Consider the following 24,487-nt stretch of genomic DNA (forward strand, 5'->3'; position numbering starts at 1 on the left):
GCCCGCCTTTTCATTTGGCCCCGAGCCCCACAAATTCTGCGGCAGATCCTGCAAGGGGGAGCTGGAAGAGGGTGAGTTGGCATCCAAGGAGGAGGGGGTGGGACTCACAGAGAAGCAGGTCTCGGGCCTCCCACTCCGGTGTGGACCCAGAACTCGGTGGTGGAAGGGCCCGGGGTGCTGAGGGCCCCGACTGCAGGGACAGAGACCCAGACAAAATTGATGAGTCTTTGCTCTAAGATCAGTTTCCAGTTCTACTGAGTCACACACATTGATGAGGAGTGTTTCTGTATGCTATTGGATACCTGCCAGGGCCTAAATGGATCTTAAATAAATAGGTTCATAAACAGTTAGCCATTGTCATGGATGGAAAAACCACTTGAACCTTTCTACTCCCCCTCTGATGTTCAGGTAAAATTTCTGCCAGCTCTTGCAGTTCTTTATGCAACATTGCATTCCTTCATTCTCTTTATAGAGGGCTCTTCTTTTATCTGTGTTGTTAATTGTAGAAAAGATTAATCACATGGTATAATCTCTTGGAATGAGAATCTGGATGACTTTTAGTCACCTGTTTATTCTAAAGATATTATGTATCAAATGCATTGATTTTTTCCAGGGGTTATCATCACCCTATAGCTAGTACCCATTGTCTAGAACAAGCTAATACTCATTTTCAAGACCTCAAATAATTAATAATTACATATGATTTTTCCTACATTTTATGAATGTGTTTCATGACTTCTTATTATTTTTAAAAATTTGCTGGCCATTAACTTTGCTCCATCGTCTGGTTTTCGAGTACGTCCGTCACTTATATTATTCATTCATTAATTTAGATTACATTTTAGTGCCTGTTGAGTGCTTGGCACTGTTCTAGCAGCTGAAGATACATCAGTGTACACAACGGACGGAAACCTGCCTCGTGGTGCGTTCGCTCTGCGGCGGGGGAGATGGACATCAGAACAAGCGGGCATGTGTGTTGGAGTGTGATGCCGGGAGGGGAAAATTAAAACAGGGGCAGGACAAATTGTAACTTTTTGATAAGGTGCTTGTATTAGGATTCTGTAGGGGAACAGAACCTATAGGAGATATCTGTAAATATTACGAGATTTTATAAAATTGTCTCACGCAACTGCGGAGATGCAAAAGTCCAAATTCCGTAGGGCAAGCTGCAAGCTGGGAACTCCGATGAAGGTTTCCGTTGAATTCCCCAGGAGAAGCTGGATGGCTGAAGTCGAGATGAAAGTTCTCTCTTCTGACTGCTGCAATCATTTCTTTTAAAGCCGTCATCTGATTGGATGAGATATGTCCCTCATTGCAGAAGGCAGTCTCCTCAGTTGACTGTAGATGTCATCAGCCATAGATGCGGTCAACTTACTGATGATTTAAGTCCCAGAAATGTCCTCACAGTCACTCTCAGGCCAGGACTGGTTTGACCACACAGCTGGGCGCCATTACCTGGCCAAGGTGACATGTGAACCTACCATCACAGTGCTAGAGGAGTATGATTTAGAAGCTGTACCTTTGCCCATCGGTATTTTGTTACAGAACCTTCCAGCTGTCTGCTTTCCTACAGGCTCTTCCCCGCTGCCCTGCTCTGCCGTCACGCCCCTGTGCTAAGATGCACTGATGACCATTGTCAGCCTCACTCCGCAGAAAGGGATTTTCCAATTTCTTCTCATTGTTCGCATACCTGCCCCCTAGCAGCTCACATGGTATTCTGTCTGCGGTACGTTTGATAAACACCTTGCTTGTGTTTTTAAAATTAGGGAGGGAACATATTCTGTATATGTCAAGTGTCCTTATTTTTAGAGTCATCCAAGTTCTAGGTTTACTTTTAGATTTTTCCTTTTAAAGAAATAATCTCACAGGTTGTCTCAGTTTTTTCACTGTTCAGCAGAACAGAACTTAGAAGAATGTGACCTAATACGTGTTCATCACGTAGTGTCCTCTCTGTTCTCTTAATGTCAAAGTTTCAAAGTTGAGTTTCAAGATTATATGAATTGCTGTCTGCTTTATACATAAAACTAACAGAGATAAGGGGATGTGCAGCAATAATGCTGCCTTAATTCCTAGAGTGCCCCGTCTGTGTTAAAATATGTTGCAGCATTTCTCATAATATTCTGTTTAGCGGAGAGGTTGCACGTGTTGCCATAGGTCTGACGAAGTGAGAAAGGCATCACGGCATGGACGGAGCATGGGCTTTGGAATTCTGTGCTTTGGGCTGAGACCCAGATTTGGATCCAGGATTGGACGCTTCTGGGAAGCCCTTGACGCCCCTTAATTCTCAGAGCTGCAGTTTCCTTACCTGCAAAACGGGGACAGTTATACCCACTTCATTGTAGTTTTAAGAATCAGTGAGACTGTGTGTGTGTGTGTGTGTGTGTGTGTGTGATGTAGCCTGCTCCAGCAAATGGTCACACTCCTTGCCTTTCTCTTAGGAGGTAATAAATTGGTCACTAGACTGAGCAGAAAGAACCACACCTTATTTACCTTTATTCTAGTCATTTTTCAGTGAAGCTGAATTTTGAAAGATTTATCGAGGGGAGATTCGTAACACAAAATTCACCGTTCGCCTTTAGTGCATGCACCATGTTGTACAGCCACCACCTCTATCTAGTTCCCAAACATTCCCACCATTCCCAAAGAAAACCCTATACCCATTAAAGCTGCATTTAAAAAGAATAATGTTATGCCTTGTTTGTAAAATATTTTTAATGGTGGTATTTCTTAATCATGGCTCCGGGGCAGAGCTTGCGGTGTCCTCCCGCGCTCTCACGGAGGTTTCACTTTGACTCTCCCGTTTGGGAAAGTCGCCAGATGATTGCCCAGTTACCCAACTCGGCACTGAGTGGAGAAGGCCCTGGTGGAGCCGCCTTCCCTGGTTTTGGTGCCTGTGGACGTCCGCCCTTCCTGGATGGCCGTGGCTTGTGCTGAGTGTACAGTCGCAGGCCGGCTCTTGCCAGACGGGCGGCCCATCGGCAGGAGCTGTTTGGGTGGAGAGCGTTTTGAAGGGGTCCAAACAGTGAGCTGGGGGACACTCAGACCCCAAAGTCACGAGGGTGGGGAGCCCGCCCTCCCCTCGCCCGGCAGGACGACAGTGCCACACTGGCACCAGGCCCTCAAAAGTGGTGGGCTGGGGAGGTGGGGGCTGCCCTTTTAAGTTGAGTCTCCTGTAGGCTGAGCTGGGTGGTGCGTTGTCAAGTCTTACCAGCCATATTCCCGACCCCGAGAAGCTTTCGAGACCACCTCTCTGCTTTGGGGATGGCCTGCACTCGTGCTTAAGGGAAAAGATACTCTCTTCCGTTTAAGACACACAGGGAGGGAGATTTCTTCTTGGCCTGTAGGCTTCCATTCCAGTAGCTTCCATCCCAGTAGCTGTTAAGTCATGAGGTCCACGTCTCCGAGTGATGAAGCGGACCTCGAGCATAGCCAGCATCGTCCCGTCCAGGCAGCTTGCGCCCACCTCAGACTGGTGCAGAGGGCAGCGAGTCTTCAGGTGCGGTGCAGGAACCAAGGACAAGCGTGATGAAGCTTCTAGGTTACTGGAGGAGACTGCGTGGACGGCGTCCCCTCGGCCAGGGGTTCAGTGGAGACGCCGCTTCACTGCTTTTTCTTTGATCTGTAGAAGGAAAGCGGAGAGTAGCCTTGGGGCGTAAGGTGGGCCCGGGGGGCAGAGGCCGGGCCGCAGGCGGGGAACCTTCCCCGGGCCCAGCTGAGCAGAAACACGCCCTGAGGAAACCGTGCTCTCTCCAGGAAGAGCTCTCAGCGGCAAGCACCGCCCGCCGATTGGGAACCAGCAGGCCGAGCCCGGGTGCTCATTTCTTTTCCAGAATACCCATTTCAATTCAGTTCCAGAGTCCTTCACAGGCTCACTTCTGGACCTGGCGAAGCATTTTCCTGTTCTCTAACTGCATTCAGTCCCAGGAGAGCTATTTGCGTTATTAGGAGGGAAACTACAGTCGGAACCTGATGTTTCCTAAGGACTTAAACAAGATTCTGTTTCCCTGGAAACCAGGCCCCTGCCTGCTTGTTGGGCACATTTTTCAGATGACATCAGTGGCACCCGAATCTCCCGACAGTAAAGGCCACCGTGAAAATCAACGCGTGTCGGGAGTTTTGCAGCACATCCCAGTTGTTAAAAAAACACTCAGTGCACAGCACTGCGAATGTTTGGCCTTAGCTACGAGCACAGGAGAAGGGAGGGTATGTGTGTGTTTGTATGTGTGCGTTGGGCTTGTACATGTGTGCATGTGTTTGTGCGCATGTGTGTCTGTGTGTATGCGTGTGTATGAGTGTATGCGTGAGTGTGTCTGTGTGTGTGTGTGTATGCAGGAGTGTAAGGTGGCAGAAGAGAAAATGTGGGATTTACCCAAAGCTCAGGTTTTTAATAAGTTCTGAGACCACCGAAGGGCTGGAGCACGAGGCCGTTGCCCCCGGGAGCTGCCAGCCCTGCCGCACGGGGGAGCTAATCCTTCCTCACTGGCCAGTGCTGCCTGCGGTGCCTGGTAAGTCTGATTAACGACCCTAAGAGTCAGATATCTGAGCGAAGACCTTCTGGCTGCCAAGGACGTCCTGGCCACCTGCACATCCCGGGGGTCAGGAGGGGGACCAGGAGAGAGCGGCAAGTTCCAGGAGCCTCAGAGTCCTGGAGCTCTTAGACGGGGAGATGCCAAGATTGGATTTTAAGTCGGTTGCAATCAAGTCACTCAGGGTGATGCAGGGCTAGTGTTAGAAAGCAGCTGGATATGGATAACAACAACAGAAAAATACAAAAACAAATGAACGTGCTTTGGGTTGGAGAGGTGGGGAAAAGACAATGTTCATTTTAGTTCCAGAATTTTCTGCTTTTCTCTTAAAAGAAAGAATATCTGCTTTCCCCTTAAATTTCAGAGTGATCTTTAAAAGAGGGAGTGGAGTTTTTTAGAAATTTCATCGTAGAATCCAATTTTTGGTGCTACTCCCCCCCAACAAAAGTCAGAAGTCTAGGTAATGACAGATGGAGTAACCTCCAAAGCGAGGAGGAAATGCAGCTAGGAAGCCGCCAGCCTGGCCTGCCGCTGGACGGGGCTCGTTCTTTCCCAGCCGCAGCTTCGGTGGCCATTAGCATTGTAATTAAAGCCGGCATTCTGGATTCCTCTGCCCAGGATTAGAGAGAATGAGCTTGAAAATTTAAATCAGAATAAGATTCCATGTTTGCAGGTCAACGGTTAGGGGACTGTGGGGGTGAAAGGAAACAGCAAGCAGAGAATTATGCTTGAAATAGAAGTGCCAGTTTCCAAGAGGCAAATCCATTCTTGCAACAGCATCGTTAGCACAATAGTGAACTTGGCATCGCCACAGCAGACAGCTTATGCCAGCTCCCTCGTCTGCGGCCGCGGCCTGCCACGTACCTTCCCTGCCCCGTGGGGCCAGGGAGATGCAGGTCCCCAGAAACCACAGGCCTGCCCTGCAGGGCCTCGGATTTGTAGGGAAGATGCTGATGTGACGGCCGAGATTTTCCCTCCTTCTCCCCTCCTTACCCCCTCCCTCCTCCTCCTTCCTTCCTCTCCCCTCCTTACCCCCCTCCCTCCCTCCCTCCTTCCTTCATTCTTTCCTTCCTTCTTCCCTCCCTCCTTCCTTCCTTCCTTCCTTTCTTTCTCCCTCTCTCATTCACTCTGTTCTTTACCATCTCTATCCTTCTGAGCCTGTCGTAAACAGATTTTCTTACACCCCACGATTTTGTTTCTTGATTTTCAGTCCGACTTCCCAGTGTATGACTAGCACTATGCTGACAGCGTTTCTACCATTTCTCTCCCTCTCCTTTTAGGGAATTTAAGCCAGAAGTTTATAGTTTTTGGAATTTTACAAATATTGAAATAAAAATCCCCTGTGTACAGTGAAACATCCAACTAGAGTGAGGCAGTGCTGACATTTTCAGACGGTGCCTGATGTGGAATGAAGTGCCTGTCGCTGGACTCCCATGTAGAACCGTCATTTGTTTCCTATGTTTGTTTCCGCACCCTCGTGCTGCCCCGCTGCGCTGCCAGGCTCTCCTCCGTCATCTGTCTAGATACGGGAAGTTCCACCCCCCAGGTCAATAACCCAAGAGCTGAGCCTGTTACAAGGATTTCAGAATAAGGATACATCAGCAGTAGGGGGTGGATTGCATCTTTCTAAAAACAGCTTGGCTTCACAAAACTTTCCATTTTAAAGAACACTTACAGGAAAGTGAAAATTTGGAAAGTGAAAATTTATAATTTTGTCTATAGAAACTGAAAGGGGCTTAAATAATAATAGAAATTATGGGATGGATTGATATGCCTAACTAGGAATGTAAAATACCACAAAAGGGATTTTTGGAGGGTTTGCTCTTCAAGCACGATATGAACATGGGTTTGAATGGTTTTCGACATTACCTGGCACGTTTGCTCCCAAAATTGTGTCAGAGGTTCATGTCGTATCCTGAGAACTTGAGAGCCACAAGCTGCAACTTGGAAATGGGTTCCATGATAACGGGGAATTTGGAAAGTCCCGAAACCTCGTGTGCTGCCTGGGGCCTGCCCGCACCTGTCTGCGGGGACCCTGTGGATCCAGATGTGAGTCACTCGCTCGTGATCGGGCGTCCGGGTTGCCAAAGTGCCTCAACCTCCAGAGCCGTGAGTTGGAGATTTCCGTTTCCATAAACAAGAGTAACTGCACCGTAGAAGGCAGCATTTATTTTCTGCTTAAAAATGGGGGAGAAAAAGGCAGGTGTCACTTGCATAGCTGTGGGCAAGCCAGAGGAATGGGGCATCGCCTTCAGGAGGTAGAGGGTTGAGTTCTACCCAGTTTTTTCATTTATGAGACTGAGTATTTGCACATCCACTCACCTCTCCCACCCTGCTGCCCAGGACGGGAGGGCGGGCTGTCGGAGAGGAACTGGACGGGGCACAGCACTTGCTGGACGAGCGGCCACCCAGGAAGACCCCGGCATTTTCCAGACACCACTTTGACGCAGCGTGCTTGCTCGGTGTGCCTGCCTGGGGACTGGACATTTCAGAGTAAATAAGTCACTCGAGTCTCATGAGTGAAGCCATTAGCTTTCTTATTTGTTCATTTGAAGACCTCCAATACATATTATTAGGTGAACAAAATGAGTCTGAGACTAATACATATAATTGAGTCTGTTTATCTGAAAAAGAGTTGTATTATGGGTGCCCATGTACATGTGTGTATTTAATATATATAAAATATGCATATGTGGATATGGAAGATCTAAACACACACATGCATAGCACTCACTCATGTGTAAAAAGTCTGGAAGGATGCACACCAAACTATTAATAGTCATTATCTCTAAGGAGGGCAGTAGAATTAGAAGTTGGGGATAAAAAGAGGCTTTTACATTTTTAGTCTATACTTCTGCATTGTTTGAATTTTTACAATGAACATTATTTGGTGTAATTTACATATCTTCAAGAAAAATATTTCAAAGACAGTTGTTATTAATTAATAGGTTTTGGATAGTCTGATTTCACTTGAGAAATATAACAGAAGGATTTATTAAAAATGAATGAACCCATACTATAAGATGAGAGCTATATTTTCATATTTATGATTATATTTTAGGTATAATGCTAATAATAAGTTGTACATCTCTGAGGTGTTTTTCCTAATTCTTTTTATCCAAGAAATTGGTGAAATCCTTAATATCCAAGATTTAAGCTGGATGTGACCAACAGAAACATCTTCATCCTGGGCTCTTTGGGCAAGCAAATTTTGGCACTTTTGCCGATCTACTTAACTGCACTATGGGTTCCATGCTCTGTGCTCTCTGTGTCAGTGATCTGAGATGATCAAATCGGCCATGCGTGAGTCTTAAGCTCTTTTTGGTAGAAAACGGTAGGTAAAGAAGAAATTTTGAGGCACGAGGATCAACTACTCCCGCAAAGCTTCAAATCCAAGTTATATTGATAGCAAGTCTAGGATCACATTCTCCCAGATATACAGAGCTTCGTTAACTAAGCACTCATCAGCCAGCAAGCACGCAGCTGCGTGCAGATGACGTCATCCAGCCTGTCTGCTTGAAGAAGCCCCAGCTCCGCGCGCTCCTTTTAGATGCTTCAGCCCCAGCCCTGCATAAAGCGTTCGCTTGAGGCTGGAGCCAAACTCCAAGGTTGCAAAGGCAGATTCTCCGACCGCTGTGGCTGGCATCGGGCAGCAGAACCCTCCCGAGCTCCCAGCTGGACCTGGGGTCATTTAGGGATTCAGACTAGGGCCCTGTCACCAAAGATGAAGGGAAAGGTCTTACTGGAATTTCACATTGAAATATTCACAACCAACCCATGTTTCTTGAAAGCCTTAATTCCACCAAGCCCTCTAGCCAGCGGTCATTTTCTTTACTGACTGACCCCCATAGCTGACGCCCAGAATGCCAACGGTTGGAGGTTGAGAGCTGGGTGGAAGCAGGTCTCGTAATCGCCCGTTCTTTAGAATGCCAGCTTGGCTGTTCGTCTCGGAGGCTGAATTCTCAGTTAGGTTCTGACAGCACCTGGACTGTAGTTTATCAAGACCCCTGCACATAATGCCGCTCCACACATGCTCAAGCATTTCAAGGGAACTTACAGCGAGGACTGCAACCAGCTGCTCTGGTTTTTTTCAATTGGAGTAATATACACACTACATAAAATTTCCTATTGTAACTACTTTCAAGTATACAGTTCACCTTGTTGTGCTCCTGTCAACACCATCCATAACCAAAACTCACTCTTCGCCCCAAACAGGAACTCTGTACCAGTGACCGTTCTCCCCGCCGCTGGCCCCTGGCCACCGCTAATCTGCTCTCAGTCTCTCCGGATTTATCTATTCTAGAAATTTCACGTGAGTGAAATGCAATGTCTGTCTTTTTATATCTGACTTATTTCACTCAACTCAATGCCTTTAGGGCTCATCCATGTTGCTGCATATATCAGAGCATCATTTCCTTTTATGGCTGAATAATATTCCATTGTACAGATGCACCACATTTTGTTTATTCACCTGTTCACGGACACTTGGGTGGTTTTCAGCTTTTGGCTCCCGTGACTAATGCCACTGTGAACGTGGGTGTAAGCAGTTAGCTGGTCATGTGGAGAATTCTCAGTTTCTTGGATTGCAATTAATCAAACTCAGTTTAAGTGTAATCAGAAGCACCTTTATTTTAAAAATTCTAACTATAGAATAAAATATAGCAGGTATCGAATGGTTCTGCCAAGCTCTGTTCTAAGCATTTTGTATGTATTAGCCCACTTAATCCTTATGACAACCATGGAGAGCTACCCTTATCATCCATTTAAAGATCAAAGAGCTCAGGCAACCTGTCCGAGGTCACACATGAGAACCCAGGCAGCTGGGGCTCGGTGCAGCTTTCTCACTGCACGAAAGAGAGAACATTCTGCTCCTACCTGCCGTGAAATCATTGCTCTTAATTTACTCTTGCTCAGATTCTGGGCATGAGGCAAAACTGTGCACCTCCTTTTACCTTGGGAGGACCCCCCTTACTTCACATGGGGTGCGGTGTCCCTCTGAGGAGCCCAGCGTCCTCAGCACGCCTTCCCCTCTACAGAGCTGGTAGAAGTGGACCTCAGAGTGCTGGGTCCCCAAGCAGCCACGCCTTGTTGGAGAGTGAGAGAGGGAGGGACACAGGGGCAGCAGATAGGGCTCCTTGGGGACTTCGTTTTCTCTTTGATCAAAGAGCCAAGTCTGACTGTTAACCCTTTCTCACCCCTTCGGGGCTCAGAGCTCGCTGCCCTCTAGGAGAGCTCTCTTCCCAGGGTCCTCTCCCATTGCTCCTATGCAAACCTTCCAAAACTCTCTTACTACCACCCTAGTTGTATGTTCCAAACGCCTCCCCCATCATGGCCCAAACTGACGTGGCCCATGCCCAGTGAGCAGACACGGCTGCCCCCACTCCCGCGCCCGGTGGGCACACACGGCCATCCCCTCTCCCGCCGTGCCCACCTCCAGCTGTAGGTGGTAGTCACGTGTGCCCTTGTACGTGCCTCCTGTGCAGCAGAACGCCCCGCCTCGCACGCTTCAGGTGTAAAAACATATTCCTTAGCTGAGGACTTAACAGCTGGCAAATCCCTTTACCCCAAACTGGCACAGTCCTTCTGCTTGGTGAGAAGCAATCACACACCTGAACCCATTATAAAAGGAGATTAAAATCCCAATTTACTTACTCAAGGTTACAGAAACGTACAGCCATGTGGTGGCCACAGTGCCGATGACACATCCACATCTCCCTGGGGTCCACAGTGCCGGTGACAAAGGGTCCTGCTGGAAATGGAAAGCTTAATTCTTGCTAGACATTGCAAGCAAGGCCTGGCTTGCATCACCATTTGGGAAGAATTTATCCGGACAATCCATGTACTTCTAAAAGGGATGTTTACGCACATCTCAATTCTTGATCTAAGTGCACCGTCCTCAGGATGAGGTTCTCACGTGGGAAGTGGGGAAGGGGAGGAGCTGGGAGGCGAGTGGAGGGGGTGCAGAGCAGGGGTCCTGCACAGAATCTCCGCCACCTCCTTTCCAGGGGCCCTCAAGGCTCTCTCCCTACCAACCCCAGCCTCACATTCGGGGGACTTCAACACGGGGAGTTCCACACAGCTTCACGTTCAGCTTCTGCACTCCCCTGGGAGTGACCGGCTCTTACCCGGCTCCGCGCCCCCTGCACCCCTGCCCCCAGCAGATGCGAGGCGTGCAGGCCCTGCCCTTCAGGAGCTTGCGAGCAATGGCGGGTGGCATCCGGGATTCTGCTAAGTGGAAATGTAGGAGAGTGGAGGTCCCAGACTCCTGTTACTCCACGCCCCTGTGGTCCGTGTCTATTCTCTCACTGTAGAGTTCAAATATTCAACATCCGAGTGACTTTGACCCTCGGCATGCACCTTATACCTCACACATCACTCCCAGAATCCTCTTATCCTGAGCTCTCCTCGCCACAGGCTGTGGAACTTGGTGCCATGCTCTCCTTTGCCAGATTAAATGTTTATATTTACTTAATATGCTCTCTGTTGTTGAAAAGAACTATAGAAATGTTTAGTGATAGCAGCAAAGTTCTTTATCATCTGCTCTCTGAGTCACTTTGGGGGCTCTCCGGGGAGTTCCTTTTGGCTTTGATGATCAGGGACGCTGTCCAGAAAATAGGACTGAGCCTTGAATCCAGATCTGACCCCAGACGCAAACACATATTCCAATCCTTAGCCTTGTTTCGGTTACGCTCACTTGTGCGGTTTGCAAGCACGGCCTCCACAAGCAGGCAAAGTCTGACTGCTGCTGGCTGTGCAGAGTGTGTACGTCTGAACACGCATCCTGCGTCTTCTCGATCTCCAGCCGCTTGCTCGCCTCCGCTTGGTTGCAGTTAGCTCAGCACTCAGCGTTCTGTCGTCTGGAAACCGAAGTGCCTCCATGTGTGCTGACTGCCAAGTTCGTTGGTGGCATAGATACCAGTCGATCTTGTCGCTCGCGGTGTAATGTCTCTGCGTAGGATCGGCGGCCTGGGTTTTAGAATAGATACTTGTATGTGCCCGTGTGGGGCTGTACTTTCTGACATTTTCTCCTTCTCCATTTTCTCCTGGCAATCAGCATCGTGTTACAAAGCATTCCCTCGTGGGAGGGTGTGTGTGCTCCAGCCGTGGGCATCTTCTCTGGAGTCTTACTAGGCCTGGTTTAAAGCACGTTCCCCCTTCCTGGGAAGTTCCAGGCTGACTTCCAAGTTACGTAACACCGCGTGGCCGCTGGCCGGGCCCCGGAGGAGGCGTGCCCTCGGGGTTTGTGGCCAGCAGGAGCGTTTTCCTCCAGTATGTGCCATCGCTGCAGAGCCAGTTTTAGAAGAGACGATTTATAGGAAATGCAGCTGTGAGTTTTCATTTTCTCTTAAAACCCGAGGCGGGGCCAGACCAAGCCCAGACCTGGCTCCCCATTGATCCGTCTAGAACGCTGTGGGACGGGCTGGCGGGCAGCAGCAGCACAGAGGAAATCGGAGCTGGCAGAGATAACCGAGAGGAAACGCTCCGTGCCAGGTGCACCATCTGTCAGTTTCTGAGCAGCAGTTTTCAAGAACACTGAAAATGAGATGAAGATGTGCTTGGTTTTGTTTCCCAGGCACAGCCCAGCCTAAGGACGTTTTTGAACAAAGTAAGTTTGAATTCCCTAGAAAAAGAAGCCGGTGGGTAGGACAACGGCCTCTCCCCGTTTGAATTGTGAGCTTGTTACTTGTAGATGAAGTTTTCTTTGTAGTGTATCTGATATTTAGAGGAACATTATTTTAAGGAGAATTTGATTTAAAATAAAAAAGCAGTGCCTGTCATTTTGATGATTCACTGTACAAAATTTGAACATATGGTAAAACTTATTTTACTTTTATTTAACCTCAGAGAATTGTTTTATCTCATATGAACTATAAACAGAGATGTAAGATTTTCTTTCCTTTAGTTTTTAACTATGGGCAAAATTAGGAGGTATCTTTCCTAAAAGGCGATTTAGTGAGAGTGGCCCATCTTTCGGATGTACGAGGCTGCCAGGAAAGACTGCCTTTTGGGATGTTTAATTTCCATGGGATGGGCTATTTAAATAGCCTTGAATGTGCTCTGGATTTCCTAAAAGCCTTCCAACTAATTTTACTGTGTTGACGTAGTTTTAAAAGGAAGCTGTTTCTGGATTTTCTTTCAGTTTATCTTTCTCAAAAAAGATTGCCCTCTTTTAGAGTATAAGCTACCATATAAAATAATGAAACTGCTTGCTGTGAAGACATTTTCAAACTTACTGGTTTCCAGAAACAAAGGTGGAGTTGCACTGTTAGGTGTTGTACGTTACTCCTCGGTGGCTTGCGTTTGGTGTCGTATGCTGTGCCTTTTATTAGGTGGTGATTTGTCTAATTCAGGGGGCTCTCGGGCAGTGATTTGGAGTGATAACATATGAGCGGTACCAACAGTTTTGAAAGGGGTCACCAGGATCCCGTTTATTTGGAAAGGGCATTTCTCTGACAATTTACACTGGGGGAAAGCGGCTTGTTTTGCATCCGCCTTAGCAGACGGTCTAGCCCAAGCCAGAAGTGGACTCCTTGCTGTAACCTCAAAGAAGCAGAGACCGCTCAGGGCCATGGCCCGTGTGGATGGCAGAGCCCTGTGGCGTGCGTGGGAAAATGGCCGTGATCCAACCCAGAATCATTTATCTTCCGGTGGCGTCTGGAAGACAACTGCTGTGTGCACTTTGCAGACACCCTCACTGATAGATTTTGTGTACAGAGGGTGGATGTGGCGACTCGTGGTGGCACCCCGAGAAGCCGGAGTGGGGCGCACGGCCCTTCCATGCATTTCGTAATCAGCGCCACGCTGGGGGAGACAGAAGCCGAAAGCCGAGGGTTTGGTCTCCTTGTCTTTTCAGATGCATAACCTGAAGAATGAGAGGAAGGAAAGACCAGTAGACGGAGTTCCCCATGGACCGAGGGCCTCTGGTGTGTGAGGCTCCACCAGATAAGGGACCTCCGTCCTCGCTGTGTAGACGCAAATCTGTGAGCAAGGGCCCCATGCCTGGCAGCCGTGCCCTCTGGGTGAGCCAGGCTCACGCGGGCTGTCGGGCTGGCACATGGCAGCGCAGTGCCAAGACCTGATTTTTCAAAGTGCAAAGGAGTATTTGCCAATTTCTGACGGTACCCGTGTCTGACCTCGCAAAGAGCTTTCAAATCCAATGCCAGGCCCAAGGCCTGGAGACATGGATTTCTAACACTGTGGCCCGGGGAAATATAATCAGCCTTTTAACGAATCTGTTTCCCTCCTTAAAAATATGGTGAATAATTTTGGCCATTTCTTCATTTCCGTGGGTCATTTTGAATGTCAGTAAAACTGTTTATGAAGTACTGTGAGCATATGTTGTTTGAGATTTTGCCTCCATTTCCTTAGACAGAAGTTCTACACTACCCTGAAAAAGCTGAAATATTCCAGATCATTAACAACCAAATTCTGTAATCCCGTGTCTGGGTGCCTAATTTTGAAGGTTCTTGCACCAGTCTCTTTTTCTCTATATGGGATTATTCTTTGATTTTCTTATCACCATTCCAGGCATTGTGAGGGACTAGTTATTTCCTTAAACAGGTCAGTTTTAGAAACTGGGCTAAAAATTGGCACAATACTGATTTGATTTAGTATCACTAAATATGTACAATTTTTGACTTCCTGAAGAAAATAGGAAATAATGCAAAATTAAGGAACCCAATATTTGCTTATATCTTATACATCCATATAGGTTAAGCCAGATGTAAATAAGTTATGTTTGTATTTACATAAATATATATTTTTGTCTTTCAAAAATATACCAGTAAAAGCAACAGAGTACACCATATCAAGAGTAAGCTCTGGTAGCACTAGCATATTTTCATTTTAGACCATTTTAACTGGCAAACATCATTGATAGCAGCTTAAAACAGTGCTGAGGACACCAGAGCCAGATGCACCATCTCAGTGTCCCCACGCAGCGTGAGGACACTGTCCCCGCGGGTGCCACTCACAGAACACGGGGCACCTGGCAGCCCCTGGGGCTGTGGAGTGCAGCCACCCCATCCCCACTCGGCCGTGTGGCACCGGGCATGTCCCTTCTCCCCAGGGGGTGCCGTCTTATCACTTAAGGTTCTCCTGGGGCTCAGTGACTTAATACACAGGGAGATGCTCTGAAGGCTTTAAAGCCACTTAAAGTCACTAATTAAACTTGGCTTCTTCCTTCTGCCTGGGCTACCCTCTCCCCGCTCTCTTAGCCAACCCCGCTGTGCCAGTTTGGATGTATTATGTCCCCCAAAACTCCATGTTCTTTGATGCAATCTTGTGGGGGCAGATGTATTAGTGTTGATTAGATTGCAATTCTTTGATTGTTTCCATGGAGATGTGACTCTATCAACTGTGAGCAAGATCTCTGATTGGATAATTTCCATGGAGGTGTGGCCCCGCCCATTCTGCGTGGGCCTTGATTAGTTCACTGGAGAACTATATAAGCTCAGACAGAAGGAGAGAGCTTGCTACAGCCAAGAGGGACACTTTGAAGAATGCACAGGAGCTGAGAGAGGAGCTGCAGATGAGAGACAGTTTGAAGATGGCTGTTGAAAGCAGACTTTTGCTCCGGAGAAGCTAAGAGAGGAAAAATGCCCCAATAGCAACTAAGAGTGACATTTTTGAGGAGCTGAAGCCTAGAGAGGAACGTCTTGGGAGAAAGCCATTTTGAAACCAGAACTCTGGAGCAGACGCCAGCCACGTGCCTTCCCAGCTCACAGAGGTTTTCCGGACACCATTGGCCATCCTCCAGTGAAGGTACTGGATTGCTGATGTGTTACCTTGGATGCTTTATGGCCTTAAGACTGTAACTGTGTAACCAAATAAACACCCTTTATAAAAGCCAATCCATTTTCTGGTGTTTCGCATTCCAGCAGCATTAGCAAACTGGAACACCCGCCCATCTGACCCCTTCTCTCCTGGACAAGGCCTGCCTTACCCATTCTCGTTCAAACATAGACTGTCACCGAGAGATGGAAATTCTGAATGGCCTAACCTGTCTCTTGAAATTAGGTTAAAACCAGTTGAAAAGGGAAACCTTGAGTCTACTTGTTAAGTGGCTATGGAAAGAACTATGTAAATTGTGGGTGCTTTTGAGAATCTCTTATTTCATCTCTTTTGATATGGCATATCTGGCAGACCTGTCCATTTTGTAGACGAACACACACTTCTCTAAAGACTTTTCTGTCTGGTCCTGGCCAACATGCAGCAGAATAAGTGGGGGCAAGTCCACAGTTTGCATGAGGAGGGGACACCAACTTCAGAAATAAGCACCATCATGGCGATGGACAAACAGATCCTTGAGTAGACCCAACCCAAGAAGACATGCTTCTGCCGGTGCCTAGAGGTTGGGGGTGGAGGGAGCAGTGGGCAGTGGGGCCTGGAGGGATTCGCCCTCCCTGGAACCAAGACTCTAACCAACCAGGAGAGCTCCTGGAAGTGGCCCTGTTGTGGGTGATGCTGGGGAAGGCCGAGAAGCAACGCCTTCCCAAAGGTGGGGTGATGGGGTGCCCACACCAGCGGCTTCCACGAAGATGCACAGCACCAGGGAGAAGGTGGTCAGCCCCCTGGGCCGGCACGTGACCAGCAGGGAAATGACCGGGTGAGCCGCTTCTGGGGGCAAGACCCGTGTCCTCTGACCCCTCACAGGGTGCTGAGCAGCAACTGTCAGCCAAGCAGCAGGTGAGCAGGTCCCCTGCAGCCTCTGCAGAGGGGCCCCCCAGCTCCTGTTTACTTGTGGTCTGCAAAGAGCAAGAGGCCCTGTCCGGGGTTGTGGTCATGGGCCCAGAATTCGAACTCACTCTACTGCTTCTGCCAAGATTGTGGTGTAAGAGCCTCTTGGAATTATCGGTTCTCCAGCACCACAAGAAAACAGTGCTTTGGAACAATCTCCCTAGAATGGCTGTTCTTTCCACAAGTACTTATTATCCTGCGCCCTGGGTCTGTACTAGGTGCAGCTGAGACTGGCCCTCTGCATTCCAGGGCCAGACCTCAGGGGGCAACCCAAAAAGCAGATGAGAGGTGATTTCTCGATTTCTTGACATAACCAGAGAGGACTCCTGAAAAGAGCCCTCAGGGAACACTGAGGCACCCTGACTGCCCTTGGGAGTGCTTGAATCAAACCACAAAATAGTTCAACGATAGTGGAGGCTCATTTTAAATAAAAATAAATTTATTTTTAGCTGAAGCTCAAACTCCCAAATTAAGTGGACTCTCTGTGCCAGGCATTCCAGCAAAGAGAGAGAATAAGGTAGCAAAGTCCTGAGAGTTTATGGTCAGGATGGCCTGCTCCATGTTTAAAGCTATGGTTTTATTTTTCTTTTCAGTCTCACTGATTCTCACATCTTTGGTGTATACTTATCTGGCTATAGTTCTTGGGTCTCAGAATCCACAGCTAGTGACGTGTATTTCATTTCAACACACATTTATTGAACCTCTCCTATGTACGAAACCCTGCGGAAAGGAGACAGACTTACCTGCCTGCTGAGTAACGACGCAGTCCCCTCGTGGGAACAGGTATGGACGCAATTCCAGGGAGAATGACTTCTGTGCTAATTCCAGGGAGAGGCTGTGTGTTACAGGACACAGGTTTCAATCTGATTAGAAGGATGGGAAATCTTCACGGAGGGAATGAAGTCTGAACATAGCCTGAAAACATGAGTAGATTTCAGTGGAAAGTAAAGTGAGGAAGAGACTCTCTGAGATAAAGGGACATATGTCTAAAACTCAAAGATTTTCAGGTGTTTGTGTGTTCAAGAATAAATGGTGCCCCCCCCACCCCGTGACTGGACTTAGCATGTATTAAGATGGGGGTTCCATTGGGAAGTGGGGCTGGGAGATCCTTGAAGGCTATTAGATGAAATTTCATCAATCGTGAGTAACTGCTTACAATTTATCAGGAAGGTGGTGATTTCTAACTCATAATTTAGGGTGGATATTTTGGTGTGAAGGCTGGATTAGAGAGGAAGCAGCGATGTCGTTTATAAACCCAGTGCAGTACAGCCAGCCAGCCATTTAGTCAACGAGTATTAATTGGACAACTACTATGTGCCAGGCCTGATTTTAGGCTGCAGAGATGCAGCAATGAGCAAAGCAGAAAAAAAACACAAAATTTCCTGCCCTCCTGGAGCTTAGGTTCTAGTGGGAAAGACAGTGGACAGCATAAGGGCACCCTGTACCTGTTAAGCAGCCACTCCCCATGCTCCCCTCCCCAGGCCCCGGGCAACCCCTTATGTTCTGTCTATATGGATTCACCTTTTCTGGATATTTCATATAAAAGGAATCACGACATGTGGCCTTTTGTGTCTGGCTTCCTTCACTTAGCATAAACTTTGCAGAGTTCATCCATTGTGCAGCATGTATCAGCGCTTCACCCCTTTTTATGGTCAAATGTTGTTCCATTGTTTTGTTTATCTGTTCATCCACTGATGGACATTTGGGTTGTTTCCACATTGGGCTGCCGTGAATAGAGCTGCTTATGAACACTCATGTACAAGTTTCTGTTTGAATCTGCTCTCAGTGCTTTTAGGTATATATATCTAGGAGTGGAATGGCTGGTCATGTGGTCATTCTCTGTTTAAGGTGGGGAACTGCCAAACCGTTTCCCGCAACAGCTGCCCCGTTTTACGTTCCCACCAGCAACACATAAGAGTTCCCATTTCTCCACATCCGTGCCAATGCTTATTTTCCATTTTTTTATGACCTCCCTAGTGGGTGTGAAGTGGCATCTTATTGTGATACTGTCCTTTTTTAATGCATTTTTTATTGTGAACTTTAACATTTATACATAACAGTGATAACTTTCAAAGTACGATTTAACAAGTAATTAGAGAGCAAATTTCAAAGAATGTCATGGGTCACGGTTCCACAACTTCAGTTATTTCCATTATTATAAAATATAACATGCATACAGAAAGGTGTTAACTTTTGATGTACAGATCAACAAGCAGTTATACAGGTAATTTCAAAAATTCTTATAGGTTACAGTTTCACAGTTTCAGTTCTTTCCTTATTATGCAATGTAGGGTATATACAGAAAGGTGAAGGCTCTCAAAGCACAATTCAACGAGTAACTAGAGAGCAAATTTCAAAGAATGTTATAGGTTACAGTTCCACCATGTCACTGATATTATGGTTTTTAATTGAGTTTCTCTAATGACTAATATTCTTGACTTCCTGTGCTTGTTGGCCATTTGTGTATCTTCTTTGGAGAAATGCCTATTCAAGTCCTTTGCCCAGGCTTTAATTGTTGTTTGCCTTTTGGTTGTTGAGTTGTAAGAGTTCTTTATATATTCTGGAAAATGGACCCTTATCAGATATATGATCTGCAAATATTTTATCCCGTTCTGACTTGGGGATATTTTAACCCAAATGACTTAGGTAGAAATATTTGGTGTTAAAACAGCTTTCTGGATGGTCTTGGTGGTCTCATCAAGGAAAGAGACGAGGTCAGCTAAGAGTGAGTTTGACGGATGAGAGCTGGGAATTGGGAAGCAGCGGCAAAGGTTTGGAATCCCTGCTGAGGAAGAGGAAAGATATGGATAAGAGGACTGAGGAACAGCATTTTGAGCTAACTGTGGCTCATTTATCCACTCAGCAGACATGTTAGCACTTATTGTGCTAGTAGTACTATGCGTACAGAGGTGGAGCATGCCCCCTGACAGAGAGGAAAGGGAATGTTTGTAAATATATAAGGTTTGTGCCTTTCTCACCTACATCCTACTTTGGAGACCTCTGCGCTCAGGTACTATGAATATCTCTGGTCTCCTTCCTTAACTTAATGATAAAATCTGTGAGTTTTTAGGTGTGTATCATCTGCCAACCACAGTACAGACATCATCTCATTTCACCCTCCCAGACACCCTTGAAGACAGGATTATTATCCCATTTCACAGATGAGAAGACAGAGGTTCAGGCAGGTTCATTAATTTGTCCAAGGTGACATTGCTTGTCAGAAACAGGATTCGAAACATGGGATCTTTCCAACTCTCATCTAAAGCCTTCCTTCTCTGAGGGTCTGGGGTCATTTCTATTCTCACATCCAAAGAACTAAGTCCTGAAAAGTGATAAATTTCGAGTTCTCAGGACTCTACGATAACTGTGCCGTGGGTGCCACGTGTTGGCTTCCCAGCTCGAGTCGTAGCACCTCCGAGCTGCCACACATCTGGTTGCCATGGTACCTTTTACGTCAGGAAAGTATTTGTCAGCTCCAGGTGGCTGGAAGAAGTGACAGTGAGGTCAGTGAAAACAAGTAAAAACTTGGCCAGTTCTGGGGCAGTAACCCAAGAGAAAAAAGCACTCTCCGAGGACTTAGACGGGTAGGCCAAGAATGTTCACGCTGTGTTTCTACTAATACAGAACGCCAACTTCAAGTGGCCACATCTGGAAATGCACTGAAGTAGTATTTCTTCCCGTGGAGAAACATGTTGCATTAGAATGAGTGAAGAATAAATGACCCAGTAAATTTTAAATTGTGGTATCCAAGGTGGTGGCAGGATTAGGCATGTTAATTGTCGGGCATCGATTTGAATCATTTCCTTTAGTCAGAATTTATTCTCTTTGAACACGATGCTATCCTGATAGTGTTCTCTTCCAGTAAGAAGGGGAGAGCGAGGAAACCAAGTAAAACATAGTTTACTAGATTCTCATGAAAGTTCTTGCACAAGAAGTGATAAAGCATGGGAAAATGTGAGTTCTTTTATAAAAACAAGTTTATCCTTGAAGTCACTGTGAGATTGCAGTTCACATAACATATGGGTATGTGTGTATGTTTATACAAGGGGGGCTGTGTCACCAGAAAAATGTGATATCAAAGTCACTCTGGTGGCTGTGGTCATTTTTTTTTTTTAAATGACTAGCAGCCTATATAATTTCCTTTCAAAAAGCAGTTTGTCATTCATTTCTCATTTAAAAAACAACTCCATCGTCGATTTTTCCAGAGAAGCCCGTATCTGGGAGTTGAGAACTATTTTTCTCTCATCTTAACTCTTCTCTGTTTGGCATTTGTTCTATATTCTGCCTGATGCTAACAAAGCATTCGAGCATTGAAAAGTGTTCTATTAACAAACATGACAAATTATATCTAGTTTATATTAGCAGTTTCGTTCTGTGCTAAATACTTTAAAATAGGATGTTTGAACATAAACCTACTTTCATATCTACAAACAGATGCTGGTTAAACTAATTTCATTTCATTTCATTTAAGTACCCTTAAATGAAAAAGAATCTATATTTGCAAGATATTAAATCAGGGTTTTGTTTTAAAGATTCAGTGAAAATAGTTTTTTTTCCTTTTTTTCTTTTTACAAACACTCCCTCTTTTTCCCATCCCTTCCCCACATAACCTCTAATCTGCTTTCTATCTCTGCAAATTTGCTTTGTTAGTCATCTCTTATAAGTGATGTCATAAATTTTTGTCCCAAATGCTTTGTTAAAATGAAAAAGTTAGTCCCCTTAAACTGGATTTCAAACATTTTTCATAGCAGACTATTTCCAAAATGAAATATCAACCGATCCTCCATATTTAAATTGAGGTTTATTTACAGAAATGCGTTTAACACACAATTTTAAAGAACTGTCTGTCCTCCAAAATGAAGTGTAATTGGGCTCCAAAGCATCACATGAAAATGCAATTATCGGGCATGGGCTTGTTCCTTGCAGCATTCCCATAGCTTTTCTGCTCAGTTTAGTCCATGAAATATAAATCCAGATGGAGGCTGGAAGGTTCAGGAAGAGTGTGTTTCTGTGCTCCTGATTCTGCCTAGCAGGAGTTCTTTTTTCCTGTGTAAGTGGAAATAAGCTCCAGTAATGCTTGAGGTCTCTGGGATAATTCTAAAACAGTTACTGTTTGGGGTGGGGTAGGGGGACCCAGCCCTCAAAACCTGGGCTTAAAGGAGCTTTGCTTCGACTGGGAGGAAAATGCAGGATAATCCTATTAGACTTCGTTAGGAACGCCATTCCGCATTCCCACTGGCTGGATTCTCACCACAGAGCCTGGTGGCACCCAGCTGGTGGACAGCGAACCTTAGCAGTGGTGGGGACGGCTGCATGGACCTCGGTTATTCTACTGGACCCTGTGCACCCCGCCCCGCCCCTGCACACACACGCGCGCACACGTGTGCACACATGCACGTGCACACACACACAGACACGCATGCACACGCGTGCACACACACACACAGAGCCCAGCTCCTGCCTTGGCTTCCTGGTTTTCCTCCCGGAAGCCCTGTGTAGCGCTGCAGACAGACAGACAGCTCCGCGCCACGTGGCTCCGGGGGAAGGTGGCCGAGCACTCCGAGTCGGCGGGATTTGGATTCGAGTCCCCGCCGCCGGCCGTGCACACTGCCCTGCTGCCCCGAGTCCCCGCGGCGCGTCCCCAGAGGGCAGTTGCAGTGTCGCCTCGGGCCCAGGAGTGGGGCGCGGGCGCAGGTCAGGCCCGAGCAGAGCTAACCGGGGTGCTGGGGCGCGGGGCGCGGGTGCTCCTGCCCGGGTGACTCGCTCTTTCCGAGCCTTGCTGTGAGGGCAGTTCAGTCTGAAGGGAGCCCTACTGCTCCTGCCTAGAATATTCTGCAAAGAGTGGGAAGGGGAAATACCACTTGATAGTGCATTTCCCCCCCTTCCTGTCACTGACACCCCTCATTCTCATCAGGGTTCAGGTGCTGCCAGGTAGACGCTGTCTCTTTCTAGGTCTCCCAGCACCTGGTGCAGTGAAATGCATCTAACAGACACTCAGTGTGCCTCTAAGGCCTGATTAAAGGGAACTCACGTGGGTAAGTGTTTTTCATTTCTTCTGTGGCTATTTATTTATAGTGTATACTCCACCTGCTTTCCAAGGATTGGAACAGCTTGGCTGCTCATCATCTCCCTGTTCCGACTTAGGCGGTTTGAGTTACAGCTTCTCTTCTGTGTGGTCTTGGGCACTTCACTGAGCCTCCCTGACCCTCAGGCTCTTCCTCTCTAAGATGGGGGTGGGGTGAGGCCTGTTTAGAAGTTGTGGTGAGATAAATGAGCCACCACACAGGAAGCATTTGGCGTCTCGGGGCACACGATGACGACAGTAACACAGGATGACGACAATAACAGTGTGGACACCCCTGTCACACTATTTGAATGGGATGAGAGAGCATTAAAGAAAGACTAGGGTGGATTTTATGGACCCTATAAACTGTCTTCAGACAATTTTTATCAGGGAAAACCCTCCTGAATGTGTATTAAAAAAAGACAAAACCCGGCAACTTTCTAGTGATAATATTTCTTTCTAAGAAAAAAAATTCCAGTGACAAGTGTGCGTGCTCGCAAGTAACCAAGTGGTGATGGACGCCATGTGGCCAATCACACGGCTTATCCCTGTTTAGGAAATAGCCCAGTTACTGCAAATATTTATTTCCAGTCAACCTACAAAATGCCTAAAGCCTTCACACTCTCCAGAAATCTTTTCTTTGGCATTTTCAATAACGGCCATTTACCGCGTTGGGTGCTCTGGGGGCTGCTGGACCCCGTTCCTTGTCACCGACTTGGCTTCAGAGGATGTGTCCAGGGCCCAGGCACCCGGGGCTGATGTGCAAGCAGAGGCCAGCGCGTTCACGTGCCCGGGTGTTTCAGTAACTGTCCAGTAACAGCCACCTCAAAAAGACAGTTTTATTCCTCAGCTTTGTGCAGTCAGCAGGCTGTCTGCAGAACAGAGAGAGATCAGGAATTTGACAGTGAGGACGGCTGCACAGAGGAAGCCTTCCGTTGGGGGTGACGTGTCAGACTCCGCAGCCGAGCTGGGCTGCCCTGGGGCTGCTTGCTGGGCATCGTCGCTGTGCCAGCGTGTGACCCGGTTAGGGCTCATTGGCAGTGCTTTCCCAGCAAAAGAGTTTTAGGAACAAAGTGCATGTGGGTGTCCTTGGGCTCAGTCAGGCTGGCTGTGGCTGTGGCCACAGTCCGTGTCCTGGAGTCTCACGGTGTTGCTGCAAAGTGGCCTTTGCCTCGTGGTTTCAGGTCCCGTCGGTGTGCTGTTTCACTGCCCAGAGCAGGGCTTCGAGCAGGACAAGACCCTCAAAGGGGCCTTGTTTTACTGAGACGAGGGGTCCGTGTTGTGCTGGCCAAGCGGCCGGGGGCTGTCAGAATCACTCAGAGCCTTTCGTTTTGCATCTCATGGCTCTTTGCCTGAGTATGAAATTGGAGCAGTACATTGTTCTGAGGCTTTGCCCTCTGCAGGCCATCTTTTTTCCTCTTATTTCGGGAATATATACCTTAAAAAAAAAAGGAAATTTTTATAAGCTTTTTGGTGGCAAGAATGGATGGACAATGACCAACCAAATAGTTTTTTAAAAAATAAAAAGCATCCAGAGATTCCTTATTTCACTATCTAATAATCCACAGTGGACCAAGCATCACAGCTTCCCAGAGAAAAAATACGCTTATAAAACTGAAAACCATGCATATAGCTTCTGATGTGACTTCACTTTGACAACTGTTAATGTCAGAAGTTATTAAAGTAAATATACCTTGTGAACTGTTCACAAAAGTCTAAAGTCTTTTTGGAAACCTGAAGACAATAAAGCCTTGCGATGACACTGATTCTTTTTTTATTAGAGAGGTTGTGGGTTTATTGAACAATCATGCGTAAACTGGAGGTTACCCATATACCACCCTGACATTAACACCTTGCACTGGTGTGGGCACATGGATGTTTTATAATGCACGCTTAAAAAACTAGTGTGTAGTTGACATTGGGGGCATTGAGGGATGGGAACGATCTTCCAGCTGTATTCCCTGCGTTTTCCGTCTATCACGGTGGGACGCTAACAGCCACAAGCATAAAGACCTTTCAGGTTTTGCTTTCTTGCTGATCTCAGTAAACTTTAAAAAACTGTTGAAATAAACCAGGGTTAGGGCAGAATAAAGCCCAAGCTGGCATTCGTTCGTCATGATGAAACTGGCCGAATGTTTTTTCATGGTTATCCTGGGTG

At 47.0% G+C, this 24,487-nt stretch overlaps 1 protein-coding gene across 4 annotated transcripts in view; it reads left to right on the top strand.

Moving 5' to 3' along the window:
• The window catches only part of STARD13 (StAR related lipid transfer domain containing 13), a 155,558-nt gene that overhangs the window by 49,349 nt on the left and 81,722 nt on the right, over positions 1–24,487 (top strand). The window contains exon 1 of one of the 4 annotated variants that reach the window (XM_037799691.1): positions 11,893–12,132. The exons of 2 other annotated variants lie outside the window; for them this stretch is intronic. The gene's annotated coding sequence lies outside the window, so the exon portion shown is untranslated. Of the gene's footprint in view, positions 1–11,892; positions 12,133–24,487 lie in introns of those variants that run through there. One more of the 4 variants, XM_037799690.1, reaches the window with a different exon arrangement.

The sequence above is a fragment of the Choloepus didactylus genome, chromosome 12 (assembly GCF_015220235.1).
Source record: "Choloepus didactylus isolate mChoDid1 chromosome 12, mChoDid1.pri, whole genome shotgun sequence".
In the NCBI taxonomy this organism is placed as follows: domain Eukaryota; kingdom Metazoa; phylum Chordata; class Mammalia; order Pilosa; family Megalonychidae; genus Choloepus; species Choloepus didactylus.